The sequence below is a fragment of the Schistocerca gregaria genome, chromosome 6, assembly GCF_023897955.1.
Source record: "Schistocerca gregaria isolate iqSchGreg1 chromosome 6, iqSchGreg1.2, whole genome shotgun sequence".
Lineage (NCBI taxonomy): Eukaryota > Metazoa > Arthropoda > Insecta > Orthoptera > Acrididae > Schistocerca > Schistocerca gregaria.
In genome coordinates, this window is record NC_064925.1 from 118,597,319 (window position 1) to 118,612,080 (window position 14,762).

The window sequence follows — 14,762 nt, forward strand, 5'->3', positions numbered from 1 at the left end:
CTGCCTGCACTGTGATGCTTTCTATGTGGGAATGACCAGCAACAAACTGTCCATTCGCATGAATGGACACAGGCAGACAGTGTTTGTTGGTAATGAGGATCACCCTGTGGCTAAACATGCCTTGATGCACGGCCAGCACATCTTGGCACAGTGTTACACCGTCCGAGTTATCTGGATACTTCCCACCAACACCAACCTATCCGAACTCCGGAGATGGGAACTCGCCCTTCAGTATATCCTCTCTTCTCGATATCCGCCAGGCCTCAACCTCCGCTAATTTCAAGTTGCCGCCGCTCATACCTCACCTGTCTTTCAACAACTTCTTTGCCTCTGTACTTCCGCCTCGACTGACATCTCTGCCCTTAACTCTTTGCCTTTAAATATGTCTGCTTGTGTCTGTGTATGTGCAGATGGATATGTGTGTGTGTGTGTGCGCGAGTGTACACCTGTCCTTTTTTTCCCCTAAGGGAAGTCTTTCCGCTCCCGGGATTGGAATGACTCCTTACCCTCTCCCTTAAAATGTCCTTTTTTTCCCCTAAGGGAAGTCTTTCCGCTCCCGGGATTGGAATGACTCCTTACCCTCTCCCTTAAAACCCACATCCTTTTGTCTTTCCCTCTCCTTCCTGAAGAAGCAACCATCGGTTGCGAAAGCTAGTAATTCTGTGTGTGTGTTTGTGTGTTTTGTTCATGTGCCTGTCTGCCAGTGCTTTCCCGCTTGGTAAGTCTTGGAATCTTTGTTTTTAATATATTTTTCCCATGTGGAAATTTCTTTCTATTATATATATATATATATATATATATATATATATATATATATATATATATATATATATATATATATATATATACACTCCTGGAAATGGAAAAAAGAACACATTGACACCGGTGTGTCAGACCCACCATACTTGCTCCGGACACTGCGAGAGGGCTGTACAAGCAATGATCACACTTACGGCACAGCGGACATACCAGGAACCGCGGTGTTGGCCGTCGAATGGCGCTAGCTGCACAGCATTTGTGCACCGCCGCCGTCAGTGTCAGCCAGTTTGCCGTGGCATACGGAGCTCCATCGCAGTCTTTAACACTGGTAGCATGCTACGACAGCGAGGACGTCAACCGTATGTGCAGTTGATGGACTTTGAGCGAGGGCGTATAGTGGGCATGCGGGAGGCCGGATGGATGTACCGCCGAATTGCTCAACATGGGGGCGTGAAGTCTCCACAGTACATCGATGTTGTCGCCAGTGGTCGGCGGAAGGTGCACGTGCCCGTCGCCTGGGACCGGACTGCAGCGACGCACGGATGCACGCCAAGACCGTAGGATCCTACGCAGTGCCGTAGGGGACCGCACCGCCACTTCCCAGCAAATTAGGGACACTGTTGCTACTGGGGTATCGGCGAGGACCATTCGCAACCATCTCCATGAAGCTGGGCTACGGTCCCGCACACCGTTAGGCCGTCTTCCGCTAACGCCCCAACATCGTGCAGCCCGCCTCCAGTGGTGTCGCGACAGGCGTGAATGGAGGGACGAATGGAGACGTGACGTCTTCAGCGATGAGAGTCGCTTCTGCCTTGGTGCCAATGATGGTCGTATGCGTGTTTGGCGCCGTGCAGGTGAGCGCCACAATCAGGACTGCATACGACCGAGGCACACAGGGCCAACACCCTGCATCATGGTGTGGGGAGCGATCTCCTACACTGGCCGTACACCTCTGGTGATCGTCGAGGGGACACTGAATAGTGCACGGTACATCCAAACCGTCATCGAACCCATCGTTCTACCATTCCTAGACCGGCAAGGGAACTTGCTGTTCCAACAGGACAATGCACGTCCGCATGTATCTCGTGCCACCCAACGTGCTCTAGAAGGTGTAAGTCAACTGCCCTGGCCAGCAAGATCTCCGGATCTGTCCCCCATTGAGCATGTTTGGGACTGGATGAAGCGTCGTCTCACGCGGTCTGCACGTCCAGCACGAACGCTGGTCCAACTGAGGCGCCAGGTGGAAATGGCATGGCAAGCCGTTCCACAGGACTACATCCAGCATCTCTACGATCGTCTCCATGGGAGAATAGCAACCTGCATTGCTGCAAAAGGTGGATATACACTGTACTAGTGCCGACATTGTGCATGCTCTGTTGCCTGTGTCTATGTGCCTGTGGTTCTGTCAGTGTGATCATGTGATGTATCTGACCCCAGGAATGTGTCAATAAAGTTTCCCCTTCCTGGGACAATGAATTCACGGTGTTCTTATTTCAATTTCCAGGAGTGTATATATATATATATATATATATATATATATATATATATATATATATATATATATATATATTGATGACATCTTCATGATCTGGACTCACAGTGAAGAACAACTCCAGAATTTCCTCTCCAACCTCAACTCCTTTGGTTCCATCAGATTCACCTGGTCCTACTCCAAATCCCATGCCACTTTCCTAGACGTTGACCTCCATCTGTCCAATGGCCAGCTGGACACATCCGTCCACATCAAACCCACCAACAAGCAACAGTACCTCCATTATGACAGCTGCCACCCATTCCATATCAAACGGTCCCTTCCCTACAGCCTAGGCCTTCGTGGCAAACGAATCTGCTCCAGTCCTGAATCCCTCGACCATTACACCAACAACCTGAAAACAGCTTTTGCATCCCGCAACTACCCTCCCAACCTGGTACAGAAGCAGATAACCAGAGCCACTTCCTCATCCCCTCAAACCCAGAACCTCTCACAGAAGAACCCCAAAAGTGCCCCACTTGTGACAGAATACTACCCGGGACTGGATCAGACCTTGAATGTGGCTCTCCAGCAGGGATACGACTTCCTAAAATCCTGCCCCAAAATGAGATCCATCCTTCATGAAATCCTCCCCACTCAACCAAGAGTGTCTTTCCGCCATCCACCTAACCTTCGTAACCTCTTGGTTCATCCCTATGAAATCCCTAAACCACCTTCCCTACCCTCTGGCTCCTACCCTTGCAACCGCCCCCAGTGTAAAACCTGCCCTATGCACCCTCCCACCACCACCTACTCCAGTCCTGTAACCCAGAAGGTGTACACGATCAAAGGGAGAGCCACGTGTGAAAGCACCCACGTGATTTACCAACTGACCTGCCTGCACTGTGACGCTTTCTATGTGGGAATAACCAGCAACAAACTGTCCATTCGCATGAATGGACACAGGCAGACAATGTTTGTTGGTAATGAGGATCACCCTGTGGCTAAACATGCCTTGATGCACTGCCAGCACATCTTGGCACAGTGTTACACCGTCCGAGTTATCTGGATACTTCCCACCAACACCAACCTATCCGAACTCCGGAGATGGGAACTCGCCCTTCAGTATATCCTCTCTTCTCGACATCTGCCAGGCCTCAACCTCCGCTAATTTCAAGTTGCCGCCCCTCATACCTCACCTGTCTTTCAACAACTTCTTTGCATCTGTACTTCCGCCTCGATTGACATCTCTGCCCTTACTCTTTGCCTTTAAATATGTCTGCTTGTGTCTGTGTATGTGCGGATGGATATGTGTGTGTGTGTGCGAGTGTACACCTGTCCTTTTTTTCCCCTAAGGGAAGTCTTTCCGCTCCGGGATTGGAATAACTCCTTACCCTCTCCCTTAAAACCCACATCCTTTTGTCTTTCCCTCTCCTTCCTGAAGAAGCAACCATCGGTTGCGAAAGCTAGTAATTCTGTGTGTGTGTTTGTGTGTTTTGTTCATGTGCCTGTCTGCCGGCGTTTTCCCGCTTGGTAAGTCTTGGAATCTTTGTTTTTAATATATTTTTCCCATGTGGAAGTTTCTTTCTATTTTATATATACACTCCTGGAAATTGAAATAAGAACACCGTGATTTCAGTGTCCCAGGAAGGGGAAACTTTATTGACACATTCCTGGGGTCAGATACATCACACGATCACGCTGACAGAACCACAGGCACATAGACACAGGCAACAGAGCATGCACAATGTCGGCACTAGTACAGTGTATATCCACCTTTCGCAGCAATGCAGGCTGCTATTCTCCCATGGAGACTATCGTAGAGATGCTGGATGTAGTCCTGTGGAATGGCTTGCCATGCCATTTCCACCTGGCGCCACAGTTGGACCAGAGTTCGTGCTGGACGTGCTGACCATGTAAGACGACGCTTCATCCAGTCCCAAACATGCTCAATGGGGGACAGATCCGGAGATCTTGCTGGCCAGGGTAGTTGACTTACACCTTCTAGAGCACGTTGAGTGGCACGGGATACATGCGGACGTGCATTGTCCTGTTGGAACAGCAAGTTCCCTTGCCGGTCTAGGAATGGTAGAACGATGGGTTCGATGACGGTTTGGATGTACCGTGCACTATTCAGTGTCCCCTCGACGATCACCAGAGGTGTACGGCCAGTGTAGGAGATCGCTCCCCACACCATGATGCCGGGTGTTGGCCCTGTGTGCCTCGGTCGTATGCAGTCTTGATTGTGGTGCTCACCTGCATGGCGCCAAACACGCATACGACCATCATTGGCACCAAGGCAGAAGTGACTCTCATCGCTGAAGACGACACATCTCCATTCGTCCCTCCATTCACGCCTGTCGCGACACCACTGGAGGCGTGCTGCACGATGTTGGGGCGTGAGCGGAAGACGGCCTAACGGTGTGCGGGACCGTAGCCCCGCTTCATGGAGACGGTTGTGAATGGTCCTTGCCGATACCCCAGGAGCAACAGTGTCCCTAATTTGCTGGGAAGTGGCGGTGCGGTCCCCTACGGCACTGCGTAGAATCCTATGGTCTTGGCGTGCATCCGTGCGTGGCTGCGGTCCGGTCCCAGGTCAGCGGGCACGTGCATCTTCCGCCGACCACTGGCGACAACATCGATGTACTGTGGAGACCTCACGCCCCACGTGTTGAGCAATTCGGCGGTACGTCCACCCGGCCTCCCGCATCCCCACTATACGCCCTCGCTCAAAGTCCGTCAACTGCACATACGGTTCACGTCCACGCTGTCACGGCATGCTACCAGTGTTAAGGACTGCGATGGAGCTCCGTATGCCACGGCAAACTGGCTGACACTGACGGCGGCGGTGCACAAATGCTGCGCAGCTAGCGCCATTCGATGGAAAAAAACAGCGGTTCCTGGAGTGTCCGCTGTGCCGTGCGTGTGATCATTGCTTGTACAGCCCTCTCGCAGTGTCCGGAGCAAGTATGGTGGGTCTGACACACCGGTGTCAATGTGTTCTTTTTTCCATTTCCAGGAGTGTGTGTGTGTGTGTCTATATATATATATATATATATATATATATATATATATATATATATATATATATATATATATATAAAACAGAAAGAAACTTCCACATGGGAAAAATATATTAAAAATAAAGATTCCAAGACTTACCAAGCGGGAAAGCGCCGGCAGACAGGCACATGAACAAAACACACAAACACACACACAAAATTACGAGCTTTCGCAACTGGCAGTTGCTTCGTCAGGAAGGAAGGAAGGAGAGGGAAAAATGAAAGGGTGTGGGTTTTAAGGGAGAGGGTAAGGAGTCATTCCAATCCCGGGAGCGGAAAGACTTCCCTTAGGGGAAAAAAAAGGACAGGTGTACACTCGCACACACACACACATATCCATCCGCACATACACAGACACAAGCAGACAAATATGTCTGCTTGTGTCTGTGTATGTGCGGATGGATATGTGTGTGTGTGTGCGAGTGTACACCTGTCCTTTTTTTTCCCCTAAGGGAAGTCTTTCCGCTCCCGGGATTGGAATGACTCCTTACCCTCTCCCTTAAAACCCACACCCTTTCATTTTTCCCTCTCCTTCCTTCCTTCCTGACGAAGCAACTGCCAGTTGCGAAAGTTCGTAATTTTGTGTGTGTGTTTGTGTGTTTTGTTCATGTGCCTGTCTGCCGGCGCTTTCCCGCTTGGTAAGTCTTGGAATCTTTATTTTTAATATATATATATATATATATATATATATATATATATATATATATAGAAAGAAACTTCCACATGGGAAATATATATATATCATTGACTGTCAGCTGTTTAGTAATCAGGTACAAGAATCTTAGAAAACAAAGTAAACTACCAAGCAAACCAATGAGAAACTGAAGAAAATGGTATTTTCACTCATTAAGTGTAGAAATGCCTCATGACACTGGACATGAGCTACTTCTGGATAAAATGGTAAAATTTACTATCTCATTACATGCAAACCATTAGATGGATGTGAGGTATTTCTATCACAATCAATGTTGCTAAAGGATACATAATCCGCCATAATCTCATTTTGCAAAAAATGTAGACATGAGGTGTTTACTGATTTTATCGACTCAGTTTCTTCTGGCAAATTCTTGTAAATAATTTTACCAAGGTGTAATGTTCTTTTTGGCATAACTGGCTTTTACTTGGAGCATGAGGAAGCCAGTATTCTGTCTTGTGTTGTGAATATGTAGATTTTAATTTTTTGAGGAGGACACTAGGATTTGTTACTCCATATTTCTTAATAAAAATTGCACTTCCAAAGCTGTAAATATATGGAAGATGAAGACTCACCATATTTTTACATCGAGGTGTACAAGGTTTGTTCCTTTGTGTTGCTGCCACGATTCTCATTGTTCATTTTCACATCCTGAAGAGTCTTAGGCAGGATGGTAAGTTACTCCAGAAAGCAATCACATACTATCAGAATTAATAAACACTCATTAGACAGACCTTATGGTAACAGTTTTCAAGCACTCTCATTACAGAGCACATGGTTCTTAGGCTCTTAAATAACCTATCAGTGTGACTATCCCAACTAAGGTTATCCTGGAGCCATATCACCAGAAGTTTTGTATTAGCTTCACTTGCGATAGCTTTGTCTGATACGTGAATTTTTATATCTTCTTCACTGTTTCTCTTGACATTATGAAAATTTGATGCTACTGTTTTACTTTTATTTATTATTGGTCTGTTTTGTTGAACCAGTTTCCATACTTTACATATTTTACTTATTTGTAATCAGAATAGTGCCTGGTTGATTTATATCTTCTTGAAATTATACTTCTACTACTTGTCTGTGGCCATTAAGATATGATCCAAGCCAGTTGTTAGGTGTATCCCTGATACCCACACTATCAAGTTTCTGCAGCAATAGGATGTGGTCTATGATGCCAAAGTTCTTAGTCATATGCCACTTACTTTTCTCTACTCTCAAGATTTTAGAGCACTTTACTCAGAAATTCAAATATTGCTTTTTCTGTTGACTGGCCTTTCCACAAACCATATTTGGCTGTAGATAATATGTAGTTCATTTGTAGAAAATCTAGCATCATCTTATGAAAGATTTTGTCAAGTGTTTTTGAAAAGCCAGATAGCAAAGCAGCAAAGCAATAGTTCTACAATTGGTCATGTGTTCTTTCATATCCCTATGTGATCAGTGGCTTGAGTTTCACTGTCTTTAAGCTGGAGGGAAGGATTTCAGTTGCAATGGACTGTTGACTCTACAGGAAATGCTAAATGTTATTAGCACTCATTCTCATGAATCCTAGTGTAACCACATCTGGTTACATTCAGGTTTGGTCACTTATACAAGGCATGATCAACAAATACAATGAATGAATTTTTTAGCAGCTGCTGCTGACACTATAACAATTTTATGCAATTTGTCCAATTGCCTGATTCTTTGAGACAGCCAGCTTCAAGTTGGAACATGTTCTTAATTGTCAGTTAGTTTCCAGAGATACTAGAGAGAGGCTGTGTGTAACATGTCTGGTGCACATCATGGATTTCATACATGACATTAAGTTCTGTTTCAAGTTGCAAAAAAGTGCAAAAGAAACTCAAGAAATGTGAAATTTGTGTATATAATGCTGTAACTCTGAAGACTGTTTACAAGTGATACGAGCAATTTAAAAGCAGAAATGAGTCGACAGAAGATGAACGACATTCAGAACCCCGTTAACCCAAGTGATATGGATAAGGTTTCTGCTCTTGTAAAACTGACCATGCATGAGAACGGTTAATGTCTTCAGCAGCATCAGTTCTTCACATACTTGTTCTAAGAATCATCATCTACATGTTGCAACACTCATGCCTCCATATTTGTTGTGAGATCAGCTGTGGTCCCTTTTAATTTTGCAAATCTTCCCCTGTCTTCAAGTTGTTGGAACAGCCTACTGAATATTTTTTTTCTAATTTTTTCTCCAAACAGAATGTCATGGTGAAGTTTTCATTTTGCATACATGACATGAGCCTGCCTATTAACATTGTTGGTTAAATAATGGCAGAAAATCACGTCTGTCATATCCCGTGTGAAATTATAGGATTCATTTTCATTGTTTATGTTGTGTACAGTCAGTGGAATCACTTATTGATATTGTTCTGGAACCAGAATGACCTCAAAACAGCACGTATGAACTGGCTGATCCAGGAGATAGTTGTAAGAGATGTATGTAACAACAGCGTCACAGTGGAAAGACTAAATACAAACACACATGTAGCCACCAGTTAATTTTAACAGAAAGACAGCCTGTACTGCTTGGTATTGATCACCCAAACCGCATGTATAGTAGTCTACATCTCAACAAATACTTGTTTCCAGAAATATATTAATACAACTTTTTTCTAGTTTCTACCAATACTGCCTTGTGTAAGAGACACCATTTAAACACCCTCAGTATAAGAGATTATTGGTGAATATCAAGAAACAATGTTTTTTCTACAAATCATATAAAATATCTTTTGCTTTGAAATGTTTCAGGGGAAGTGTGAAATGGATCTATTACTGCCAAGCAGATGAATGATCTACCAGAAGTCGGAGTGAAAAATGAAGAAAGTGACTTATGTTATGAACTGTTTAGGGAGAGAAAAAAAGAGCAGTGATTACAAAAGCAGCATGAGACTGAAATGTCTGTGTAGCACTGTCAGTCAAATGGCTTCCAGTACATGCAAAAGACTCGTTATTACATTCATGTAAATAACAGAATGGCCCTTGCAGGCAGTGCTACATTAACTATTGGAGAAATGAAAATGTGTATCGCCAGAAGCTAGTTCTTTGGATCTACTGTTTTCAGCACACAACTATATCATGTGAAGCTGTGTTGAGTGTGGTTTATCCACCAGCAAATGTAGCAACACATGCAATAACCCATTTGCAGCACTGACTTGCCCTGTGTGACTTTTTTCCCAGTTTCTTCATCTTGCCACTTATTGTTTCACATTTCCTACCAGTGATGAACTCTGGTATACAGATGATACATTTTGCAGCCATGTTGATAACATTTTGAGATTAGAGCAATCTCTTCTTTGGAACTGTCATTGTTTGAATAATTTGAAACCTTGTTCTTTCTTCCTGTAGCTAGCCCCTCGTTTAGGGTGACAGATTTCTTGTTTTGCACAGAATTACTTGCTAAGGTTTTCTTGTTTCTTACAATCAAAAAAATCTTCCAGCTTCTCGTTATATGTGTAGCTGGTCAGTACTGTACTCCCTTCCCCTTTCTGCTAGCGAGGTGGGTTTTGCACTTTTGTTACTGGTGTAATGTGCTTCAGAGGGTGGAGATGGAAACAGTATTTCACAGGGAAGGAGACTGAGGAATGAGTGCAACATTATCATCCACTTCCAGCCAGAAGTCTTCATTTTGTGTAGCATTTGATAGATGTTGGATTTGGATTCTTGTTCAGGCATTTGGGAGTTCACTGTACATATTTATTCTTTCTAGTTGCCTGTTGTTAAGGGCTTCAATAATACAGTCTGTTTCATTGAGAACAGCATCACAGAAAAGGAAGATATTTCCAGTGTAAAATCCTCTGACGACATTAGATGCTGGTGAGGCCCTCGTAAAAACATTTTCCATGAGATTATCAATTTCATAACTGTGGCACTATCCAGACATTAGCTGCATAAAACTACCTACATGTCACATGGTTGTGAAAAGTTTTAAATGCTTCATAAATACCACATTGGAAGACAGCATTTTGTAAATGCTATGTAGTGGCAAGTGACCTGTGATGAAGTATATCAGCTCCAGCTGTTTGGTAGGTAAATAGTGAGTATCTAAAGTACAGGTAAGAGGATCTTCAACTGAAAGTTTCAAAAAGGAAGCAAATGTTTTCCATCCAGTGACAGAAAAGATCATACTAGATCCATTCTGACTGATGGAACCTTGCAGTGTTCCAGGAGGATCTCCTTTCATTAGGTTAATATCATTTTTTTCTTTCTATGGAAAATGATCATGGGAGAAACGAATTGACCGCCTACCTACATGCAGGTGACATTCAGGTTGGTTTTGCTTTTTCTTCATTCCACTTTCTAATATTACCCATAATTGAGCACATACTAAGATGCCGAAGTGCTTAATCTGCTATTGTGACACTCACCTGAAAAACTGAAGTTAAGAAAAGTATTTTTACAAAATATTACACCAATGGAATATTCTATTAATGTTCTCTTAAACTGTATTAACTAACAGAGATTCAGTTATGCCTATGTGGTCATTACCCAGCCAAAATTGAGGTCAAGAAAATTATGAACAAACTGGAAAAATACATTGCTGTCTTTATCACTGAAAAGGAATCATTGCTAGCCCACTGACTAGGGGCACACAAAAGCTGAAAGTTGAAGTTGACTGCACCACGGATTCCACACCACAACTTGCACATATATATCTGCATTGAGATATTTTAATGATTTTACTAACTTAAATTATTCTTTGAACATTACCTCACATTTATTAAGGCTGCTTTCATCTCATTTTCCTTTATTTACTCAATTCCACCCTGTCTACATGAAATTCTTATCTCTCCAAGGTCTTTACTCATTTGTCCTCAGGTGATGGCAACGGAAACCCCATCTGTTTTTATTACTTTTCCTTTGAGATTCTATCAGTTAAACAACAATATGAATCTTTTCCTTGATCTTTAACCTACTGTGAACACACTTTCTAGATTCATAAGATTTTTCAACTAAACTTATTTCTCTGAAGGCACAGTAACTGTTCTTTCACAGATTTCTTAAAGAACTTCTTTAGTTATTTTGGAGATTACTATGGTTGTAGCATCATCAAAGAACCTTCTCATCCATAAATCTTAATGACTAATTGGCAATTAAGTCCCATGGCTACTTTAGTTATAGATATACACTGCCTGACAAAAAAAAAAAAAAAAAAAAACGTGAAGCACCTAGAAGGATGGAGGGGGGGGAGGGGCATGGAATGAAAATCTGTGGTTTGGAGACTATGTAATGTTACTGTAGTGATTGAAAAATTGAGTCAAATTTATAAATAACATGGTCTTATGATCCCATTTATCAGTAGGACATTGTACCCCCTCTGGCCTGAATGCTTGCACTGATTTGGTTTGGAAGCCAATGTATACTCTCCCGAGACAAACATCGCCCTCCACAGGTGCTGCAACTGATCATTGATAGCCTGGATAATGGCACTACGACAGGGTTGATGTCCAAGCTAGGCCCACACATGTTCTACAGGAGATAGATCTGGGGAGTTCCGTAATATCGTGTGACTGTTCACAGAGACACATCTCATACATGGATGAGCATTGTCATTGTGAAATATGAAACCATGAAACTGTCACTTGAAACATAACACATGAGTACATAGAATGCCCGTGATGTACTGATGTGCCATCAGAGTGCCCTCAGTCACTACCAGCCACGACCTGAAGTTGTACGCAAATGGCACTCTACATCATTGTGTCAAGAGTAACACCACTTTGCCTCTCCATAACATTGAAAGAATGGAAGGTGGCTATATTTTCTAGACCCAAATTTGGGCACATTAAAAAAATATGTTGCATAAATAAAGATATTAATCAAATGTAATAAATGCAAAAAAATCACTTTAATTTGTTATAAAAAGTGCATTAATGTATAGTTTACTAGTACCTTCTGTGATGAAGGAACATGAGCAGACCTACTGTATGTAACAGTGCAGTGTGAATTTTCTTCAACAGCATATGAAAAAACACACTGAGACAGGTAAAATAAATAACTAATTTCAAGATAAATTATTTCATAAAAGTTAAATCCAGGACAAATAGGTGTCGTGAATTACCTTTTAAATAGTTTAATTCAGAGCTACAAAAATCATGACAGTTCCAAAAAAATAAATGGGACAGGTGGTCACCTTAGAAGAATGGGTTCCCTCCCCAGGTCATCACCACAATCACCAACAATGGTCATCCGGGATGACATAGAATTAGCATTCATCACTGAAAACAATGTGATGCCATTCATTGTTCAGTCCATGCTTCCTGGTCACATCACCAATCCAAACACAGCCATTTGTATTGTGCTGTCAACAGCAGTCCACAAAGGGAGGGGAGGGGGGGAGGCAGTGTTCCCTGGTCTGCCTGCTGCAAGTCTGCAACCACTGGTGTGCAATGACACAGAATGTCATGGTGTGCCCATTCTTGTTTTTTGGACAGCAGGCATAGATGTGAAGGGATTACAGTGTGCTTGGTGCACAATATCACAATATGGCAATCCTACCTTGTGGTAATCAGATCAGGTCACCCAGAACCCTGACAATGAGTAGGCCTGGCTTAAATTCCCAAGCAGTCCAGCATCAACACACTGTCACATCTAAATGCCACACAATTCTGAAAATTCTATGATTTGGCCAGCTGGCCAAATGGAGACACACAATGAGGCTCCTATCAAGCGCTATCAGATACTGATAACACTGTCTCATGCAAGTATGCTGTACCTGTGGGTCCTTCACAGTGCTCGCCCAACATCCGACACTGTTCACACCCTTTGTATACTCTGCCATGCCTTGTAACAACATTAAACATTAACAACATTCATGCTCTCTGGTGACTGTTCTGCGTGTCACAGAGAACTGCAACTCAAAACATTCACACACCTGCTGACACTTTTTACATGTGCAAAGTTACATTGAATCTGACCATATCTTCTGGGTGCTTCACTTTCTTGTCAGGCAGTGTAAATATTATGAGAAAAACCAACTGGAGAATTACTAAACCTGAGACAGAAATTTCTGGTGGAGAGGGTTAAAAGAAAGAGTTGTTTACTCAAAACTCCAGGATGAGATAGGCGCATCTTAAGTGAGATCCATTATGAATCTGGATTGAGGACATACTGTTTCTTCTTAATGTCAGTCTCTCCAGCAACAGATAGCCTTATTGTTGAATCCAGCTCATATGTCCATGGTAACGTGAAATGATATAAACTGTTTCCATTAGCAGTTTCTGAAAGGGAGAGGAGCATAACAGACTATTTTTACTTCAAAAGTTTATTAAACAGCCCAAGACATTCACTGCATGTCATTAACAGATTTTGAACCATTCTTTAAGCAAATTAATTCACATGTGTAGAGCTCAACATCATTACCATGCTTTGTGAAAATCAATTGCACCTAACTAAATTAGGTTTCTTTTCCCTGACAGAACTGTAATGACAGCCATCTTTTGTTCCTGTACCATAAGCAAATATGGACCTTAATTTGATCTTCAAACTAGATAAAATGACTGGTACCTTGCTCACATTTAATTTAAAGCGAGATGAGATTTTGTTTTGTACATAGTTGTGATGTAATCATAAAGACAAGCAATTTACACCATAATGTAGAAAACTTAGTTATTTAGTTGTTTTGGGTAAAGAGTAATTAGTCCAAAGGCAAACAGTTTGGCAAAGTGTGGATCAAATAAAAAGTGTAGTATCAGACATTTCATTAATCTGTAGTGACTCTATACTGTAGCAAATGGAATGTTTGGTTTTAGAAAAAGAAACAAAGAGAATTACCTATAATTAATGCAGGCACTAATACAAATGGCATTGGGACAGCTTAACCATAAGAGCTTCAGTCCAGTTGTGCTTGGTTATTATCCAAATGTGCACTAGTAATATTGATCAAACAGTACAGAGCTACTGTTGTAAAGAAATTTGTTACGTGTGTTCCAAGGAAACTATATTTTCTTCAGAGTCAATTACTTTCACATTAATAAATACAGTTTTCTGTGTTTTACTGTGCTACAGAGAGAAAGAGGGAGGGCACTCTAATTCAATGCATGTATTTTTTGTAGTGTTGTTAAATGTTGCCAGTGACTGATTTCCTTATGTTTTTTTGTATTATTGTTACATTACTTTTGATAGAATATTGTCAATAAGTTATTTATTTATTTATTTATTTATAATTGTGCTTGTGACGTTTTATCACGTACTATGTGTATTTTCTGTTTCTAAAACCGAAGAACGTATTTTCTTAATAAATGTGTCTATTATTTATTTATTTTGTGTCACTATAACCTCACTTCTATGACAATTTAAAAGTCCAAAAAAACATCAGGAAGCTTGATCAGAATCATGTGCCTGATTGCAAGTCATTCGTTCTTTATTTATTTCTTTGTCTGGTACATCACATACTACCGAATAGGAAAAGAATCAGGGATATAGAATAAGTTATGACAGACATTAAAAAAAGAAGCAGTGGTTAAAAATGACATAAATATGTAACTATCATTTTGAGCTAAAACCTATTTTTGAAATTCCAAGGACACGAACTGTGAGGCTGGATACTACTTACCATATGGAGGTGAAAATCCAAGTACTGCCAATAGAAAGATTTAAAAGTAGAAAAAGTTATTGTAACCTGTGGAACTTATTTCCTTCTTCTGGGAGGAAAGATGATAGGTTGGGAAATAGGAAGATAGTACTATTTTTAGCAGAGAAGTTCCACATATGTTCAATTAGCAATGGACTGGGTGAACATGATGTTAAGAGTAGTAGCCACAAT

The 14,762-nt window shown here is 42.0% G+C and overlaps 1 protein-coding gene across 3 annotated transcripts in view; it reads left to right on the top strand.

Moving 5' to 3' along the window:
- The window catches only part of LOC126278962 (uncharacterized), a 297,991-nt gene extending 283,737 nt beyond the window's left edge, over positions 1–14,254 (top strand). For all 3 annotated transcript variants that reach the window (XM_049979247.1, XM_049979246.1, XM_049979248.1), the window contains one exon: positions 8,750–14,254. The gene's annotated coding sequence lies outside the window, so the exon portion shown is untranslated. The remainder of the gene's footprint in view (positions 1–8,749) is intronic.
- Positions 14,255–14,762: the final 508 nt, after the last annotated feature.